Raw genomic sequence first — 7,500 nt, 5'->3', positions numbered from 1 at the left:
TTTTAGAAATATCACCTAAGAAAGACAGTAGCGCATTCGATGAGCTACCTTATAATTCCACACGTAATAATTTTGTCGATCACTGTCCGTAGTAGAAGACACATCTCTAAGATGCTGGTCTTTCAGATGGAAACCAAATCAACGTTGTTCGGAGTGATTTTCACTTAGCTTACAGGCACACTTGATTGATGAGTGGTTTCTGAAACGTTCCTGGCTTTAAGAGCATCGTGAAATGCGTGGTTGGGGGCTCAACCTACCGAGTTGTTTTTTTACACGGCTTAGAAAAACTGAAGGACCGCTGCAATAAGTGTGTGCATCTTAGAAGGGAATATGTTGAGTAAAATCTAATAACTCATCCACCTATATTTTCTTTTTACCCAAACTCAGGAACTTTTCAGCATTGCCTCGTATTTTTGGACGTAGAGAGTTTTTCTGATAGACTGTAAAGACAAATCTGCTTCAGCAATATGGAATACAATACTTCTTCGTATTTGTTGAAGTCAATTTGATTTCTGAACTCCAATAACTTCGAATTCGACAATCAATTCAATAAGTACCAGTTAAAAAGTAGGGTCGATGGAATCGACTGATCGGCCTCCCTAAAATTACGAGCTTTGTGCCAAAATTTGAAGACAGTGTTTCATATAAAATTTAAATAAATAGCTTTTCTGTTTAACCTAAACTTCTAATGCAGCTATGAAATTCACCGAATACGGTAACCTAGTCGTTATAGTGTGTGTGTGTATGTATATATATATATATATATATATATATGGGCAGCAGGAAAAGAGTTATTCTTTCAAATATTATATATATGAAGACAACATTGCTTTTTGTTGATACTTTTGTTGTTTCAAGTAAACAGAACAAGAAATAAGATGTAAACATAAGGAATCATTCATAAAAAACTCAAAAAACAAAACAGAAAATTAACACGAAGAGACATGTTAATGCTTGAACACATATGAGCAGTGTATGTCTAAGTACATATGCGTGTGTATGTATATATATGAATATATATATATATATATATGAGTGTATAGGGATATATATATATTTATATATACATGCATATATATAGGTATATATACATATATATATATATATGCGTATATATATATATATATATATATATATATATATATATATATATATATATATATATATATATATATATATATATATATATATATATATATATATATATATATATTTACGCATCTGTTCATAAACATGATTATTTTGGGGGAAAGATGTACTTTAAGTTTCAAACTTTATGTTTCCAGGTTGTACGCAAGTTAGGTATGCATACGTCTATCTATCTATCTATCTATCTATCTATCTATCTATCTATCTATCTATCTATCTATATATATATATATATATATATATATATATATATATATATATATATACAAGAATATACAAGAATAAGGGCAGGGAATCGTCAATTAATAATAGAATTAATAATTTACAATTTTGCCAAGTAGTTCAGTATGAAAAAACCTTTATCGGTAAAACCATTTATCATCATAAATATGCAGGGATTAGCAATTGAGTTGCTTCTCCAACATACTGAAAATTTAGAAATAGCAGTCAAAGAACTACTGATTCTAAACTACAAATTTTTTCTCTAAAGCGGATGGCGATATTTATGGCACACATAGAATCAGTAGTTCTTTGACTGCTATTTCTAAATTTTCAGTATGTTGGAGAAGCAACTCAATTGCTAATCCCTGTATATTTATGATGATATATATATATATATATATTAATCTATTTTTCTTTGTTTCTATCTATCTCTCTCTCTCCCTCTCCCTCCCTCTCTCCCCCTCTCTCTCCCTCAACTCTCTCTCCCATCTATCTATCTATGTGTCAACGTGTTTGTACGATTACGCGTTTTTATCATTAGTCTTTCTCACTCTCCACGAATTCGTTGTCTGTTAGACGATGTGTATTTTTTTTCCAGCTACTCTCTTTGACACTCGTTCTCATTCATTCAGTTACACTCGCAATTTCTCTTCTACTATCAACATTTCTCAGTCATTTTCGCAATCACAAACACCGTATTCCTCCACCCCTACAAACACACACACACACACGCCCTCTCTCTTTCTCTGTCTGCGTACCTCTTGGCACCTTTAATCTAGTATTGGTTTCACCCTTTGTGCACTTGGTTATTCATCAAACCTCATCGACACATCCCTTATTTCTCACTCTTCAATTTTCATAAAGCTGTCTAACCTGTCTAACCTCCCTCTCTTGTGTTGTTTTGTCTTGTTACCTGCATATGAGTTTCCGTGTTGTAACAAAACGTACATACATACGCACATCTGTGCATACATGCATATATGCATATGCATAAACGTACATGCTAACCACATATATATGTGTGTGTATATACATATACCCACATATACACATTGTCGTTCATATATAATATATAAGACATATGTACAAAAATATACGTAAAAAACGATGTATATTATATATATATATATATATATATATATATGTATGTCCAATATATATATATATATATATATATATATATATATATATATATATATATATATATATATATATGTATATGTATATGTATACATATATACGTATATATATATATATATATATATATATATATATATGCATATTCCTATTAGCACATAAATCATTGTATGTATGTACATATGTATGTATGAATGCGTGTGTGTGTAACATACGCGTATCAATATATATATGTCCATATAGAGGAATATATGTATATATAAAAAGCATATATATATATATATATATATATATATATATATATATATATATATATTGGTGTATTTCTAAATACGCTTGTAATAACACATATTTGCATGTGTGCGTGTATGTGTTCGGTGTGTTTGTGTGTTTGTGTTTCGCTGTGTACGCGGAAGTAAACATACGCATCTATAACTCACTCCTCTCCTTGTTAACTAACCTCTTAATCTTAACTTAAAGCTTAAACATACTTTTCTCTTGTCTTTGAAACTCAATCGCCGCCTCTGCATTCTTTTACCCTCGCCACTGCTCATTCTCTTTCTCGCTTTCATTCTCTTCTCGCCGAAATGAAACTCTCTTCTACCCCCCTCAACATTGCTCTCACGTTTTCACCACGTGACTCTCCCATAAAGTCTCTTTCCCTCTCTCTGTCTCTCACACCCAAGTTTTTCCTCTCTCTCTTTCGTAACCACTCCTTCTTCCTTTCTCCCCCCCATCTCTCTCTCTCTCTCTCTCTCTCTCTCTCTCTCTCTATCTCTCTCTCTCTGTATTTGTAACTACCGTTGTCTCACTTCTTGCAGACATTAATTTCCTGTCTTCAAATATGCAGGTTTAACGATTCGTAAATAACGTCCTAGACTTTACAACGAAATTTTAGGATGGAAATATTTTTCGCGTCGAAGCTAAGAATAACATGTATCCAAAGTTTTGCCGGAGTCAAATTGCAAGCAACACTTATATACACAAATACTAATGCTTGAACAATCACACATAAACAGATTTGGAAGCACTTATGGCGTTAAAGTTAAGAAGTTCGTTTCGCAATCATGAGGTACCGTATTCAATTGTAATATGTAGCAGCTTCCATTTACACACAAACGCACATATACGAACATACAGACATGCATGCACACATACATACGTACATAGATTAATACGTACATACATACATACTTATAGACATACATGTATATAGCTTTTAAGCAACTAACCCTGAATGGGAAATTCTGCAAATAGATCTCTGACTTGTTTTGGAGAATTTGTTGCAGTCGCTTCCTCCAATGACAATCATAGTCGTCGCAAAAGATCATAGAAAGACTCGCCGAAAACAATCGCAGTAATGAATAGATCGGAATCCGCAATTACAGTTCTTTGAAGATGTCCTCGGTCACGAATCTTTTCAGAATACACAAGGGGTTTAATGTAGCCTCAGAATAAAAAGTCAATGGGAGATAAATCTCGTGAGCGTGATGCCCAGTCACTTCGCCCGCGATGCCCGAGCAATCTTCTTGGAAAATGTTCATTCAGAAAATCACGAACCTTTAATGCATAATGGGCCGTAGCCCAATCCTTCTGAAACCAGACTGGATTTCCTCTTCAAAGTTAATGCACGTGAGGCATCATCTTGTTGCCAAGCATGTCTAGATATGAATTACCTGTCACAGAGCCCTCAGAATAAAATGGTTCAATTACTTGATTGTGCCAAAAACCACACCATTATCTTGCCCCCGCCTTGTTGATTATCAGCCTCCTTCCAATGAGCAATATCGGCTTTATGGTGAATTTTAGTGACTTTATGGCCACTCTCTATTTATATATGTTTATGGTCTTCGAAAGGCGAGGTTGACCATCACAGAATTTCACATCACAGCGCAGAGAAGCGGAATGTTTACCGCAAAAATTTATCCGAATATGTCATAAACATCAGACGGTCTCACTCATACATATATTTATGTACACACACAAACACACAAATACAGATTCGCATATACACAGAAGCATTTAAACATAGATAGATAAAAAGATAGACTGTGAGGAAAATAGATAGAGGGATGCATAGATATGCATTGTACACATATATAAAGGTGTGTGAAAAGAGAAAGAGGGAGAAGGTAGGAGATGGAGAGCGGAAAAGCTATTATTGATAAAGGGATAATAAAAACGAGAATAAACATGTAAATATATAGTGTTGGAAACACGGAATTTTGTGTTATAAATATCTAAATATATTATTAAATGGAAGTCAATATGTTTGTATTAGCAACAATCCAGTCAAGTGTATAGAACTGAATAGAGAGATATATACATCTAACCACATATACACATATATAGATATCAGTGTGTTTTTAACTTTTCTTTTTGTATACATACAAACATAAATAACTAAATATATATATATATATATATATATATATATATATATATATATATATATATATATATATATATAAATATATAATCATAGATACACACATATATTACTATGTAAATATAAGTATTTTTAATATACATTTAAACATATATACGTATGTGTGTGTGTGCATTTACGTACCTATGTATGTATGTATGTCTATATCTATGTATGTATCTATCAATCTATCTGTCTGTCTGATTGTCTGTCTATCTACGTGTCTGTCTCTCTATCTATCTATTTATATAAATCATATATATGCATATATATATATATATATATATATATATATATATATATATATATATATACACCTAAAAACACATACGTACGCACACCCACCCACAAATGTGTATGTATACACATATATATGCTTATATATATATATGCCTATGCATGTGTGCATGTTGACATATGTGTGTGTTCGTGCGTTTGCATATACTTGCATATACTCCTTCCTACTGTTCTGTCTTTCTCTTTCCTTCCTTCTCTCTCTTGTTCTGTCTCTCTCTCCCTTTCACTCTATATGTATATGTATACATTCAATATACGTACTAAAGGAAACACACATATATCACACGCTTTCCCGCCCTCACGCACGCACACTCTCTCCCTCTCACATGCACATACAGACACACACAGAGACACACATACAATCATACGCACACACACACACACACACACACACACACACACACACACACAAACACACATCAATGATTTGCGTGTGTATTTGTATGGATAATTATAGTAAAATGAAATTCTATGGCTATAATTATATATAAAAAATGATAGTGCATATCATATTTTCCAGACAAAAAATGGGGAAGAATGAAATAACTGTCGAAGAGAACATTATTAATGCCCCAAATCCTCTGATTTCGAAGTCTGATAACCACATATTTGATATAAAATTTCTAAACATATATTTTTCATTATCCGTTACTCCTCACTCGCTCTCCAATTTCCTCTCTGTTTCTTTCTATCTCTGCTTCTTAATCACTCATCATCTTTGTAATATCTCGTTGTTTAATTTCTATATTAGTACACGCAATCAAAATTGTTTTTAAATGCTATTATACTATAATTATTTTCTCGTTGTCTATACGGGGAAGTAACAATTATGGCAGTTTTATTTAATTTTCACACTGTTATTTTATTGTTAACTGATAAATCTGAAGCAAATATGTTTATGTGCTTGTAAGTGTATACTTTTCATTGTGTGTTTCTAATTTCATGTGCGTACTATTCAATATATTTGCCATAATACATATGTTCATACTCGAACACATACACACACATGTACGTTGCTAAATATAAATATATATTAATGGAGAAATTGTACGATGATGAGTAAAGCACAGGCACAGTTTCGATTACCTGTTGTTACCCGTAGATTTACTGCAAGAACTTCGTAGAGGCGGTTGGGTTAAAACAGTATTAATGAAATAGGGGATAAACTGATATATATATATATATATATGCCCATACCATTGGAAATTTTCAGTTTTCTGTGCAAGATGAATAGAATATTCGAGAAAAGATTTAGAACATTTTAGTCTTTGTAACTGAATAGGTGCGACGTTACTTCTCGCACATCCTGTTTCGTACGGTAATAATCGTCACGCGAGAGCTGCCTGTTTTCGATATTTCTCGCTTGTCTTTTTTTCTTTATGTTTTGTCTCTTTCTATCGTTTAAATCTACGTCTCTAATGATTTTTTTGTTAAGCCGATGTCTATGGATATGGAAGTTATCATTTCATACGACAATTCGTTGCTTACTTCATTGTTATTGGCCTCCTGACGGTTCTTTTAACGTACGCATTTTTCAGGTACTGACTTTTTAAGATTAAATTAGCTGAAATTATCGGTAATTTCAGGTAATTTTCTTTAACCTTTCTTGTGGATTTGATCCGCCGCATTTGTACATGATGTTAGCGCTTTGCGTCGATCTCTCAATGTATAAAAAAAATGGTAGTGTGTTCTCGGTATCTTGTGGTGTTGTAGCTGATTTAGGTTGATTGGTCTCTTGCTTATAATATTTGGTACTACGTTACTGAATTTCGGTTTGAACTATGCCATGTGATTTTTATGTTTTGTTTTTTCTAATGTACATCCTTTTGTATTCTGTCCCTGCATTAAAAACGTATTCTTTTTCAAAAGCTTCATTGCAGAATAGTGTTGGGCCGAGGAAAATTTAGCCGGATTGTAGTATAATAATCCTCCGACCTTGGTTGCAACAAAGGCTTTTCTTTACTGAAAATGATTGAATGTAATTACATCTGTTCAATGATGTTAACATGTTCTGACCAGTAACAAAGCGATTGTCAGTGATACTGTCATCAAATTACCGACAAATTCTTTCCTTTTTAGCGGCGTCGTTTTTCTCGAAACCACTTAAGTAGGAGTTCTCTCTATATCTTGGCAGCTGCAGAACAGAGTTATCAAGAGAAGTGAACACGTAGGACATGCAGTAATGATAAGTGAGGGAAAATTATGGATCTCTGTCGAGCGAAACGCGCAAGCAGACTGTCTCCATACGACCGTTCATGCAGATATTA

This window comes from Octopus bimaculoides, chromosome 14 (assembly GCF_046866305.1).
Source record: "Octopus bimaculoides isolate indiv1 chromosome 14, ASM4686630v1, whole genome shotgun sequence".
In the NCBI taxonomy this organism is placed as follows: Eukaryota; Metazoa; Mollusca; class Cephalopoda; order Octopoda; family Octopodidae; genus Octopus; species Octopus bimaculoides.
Note: the sequence above shows the minus strand (reverse complement) of the source record.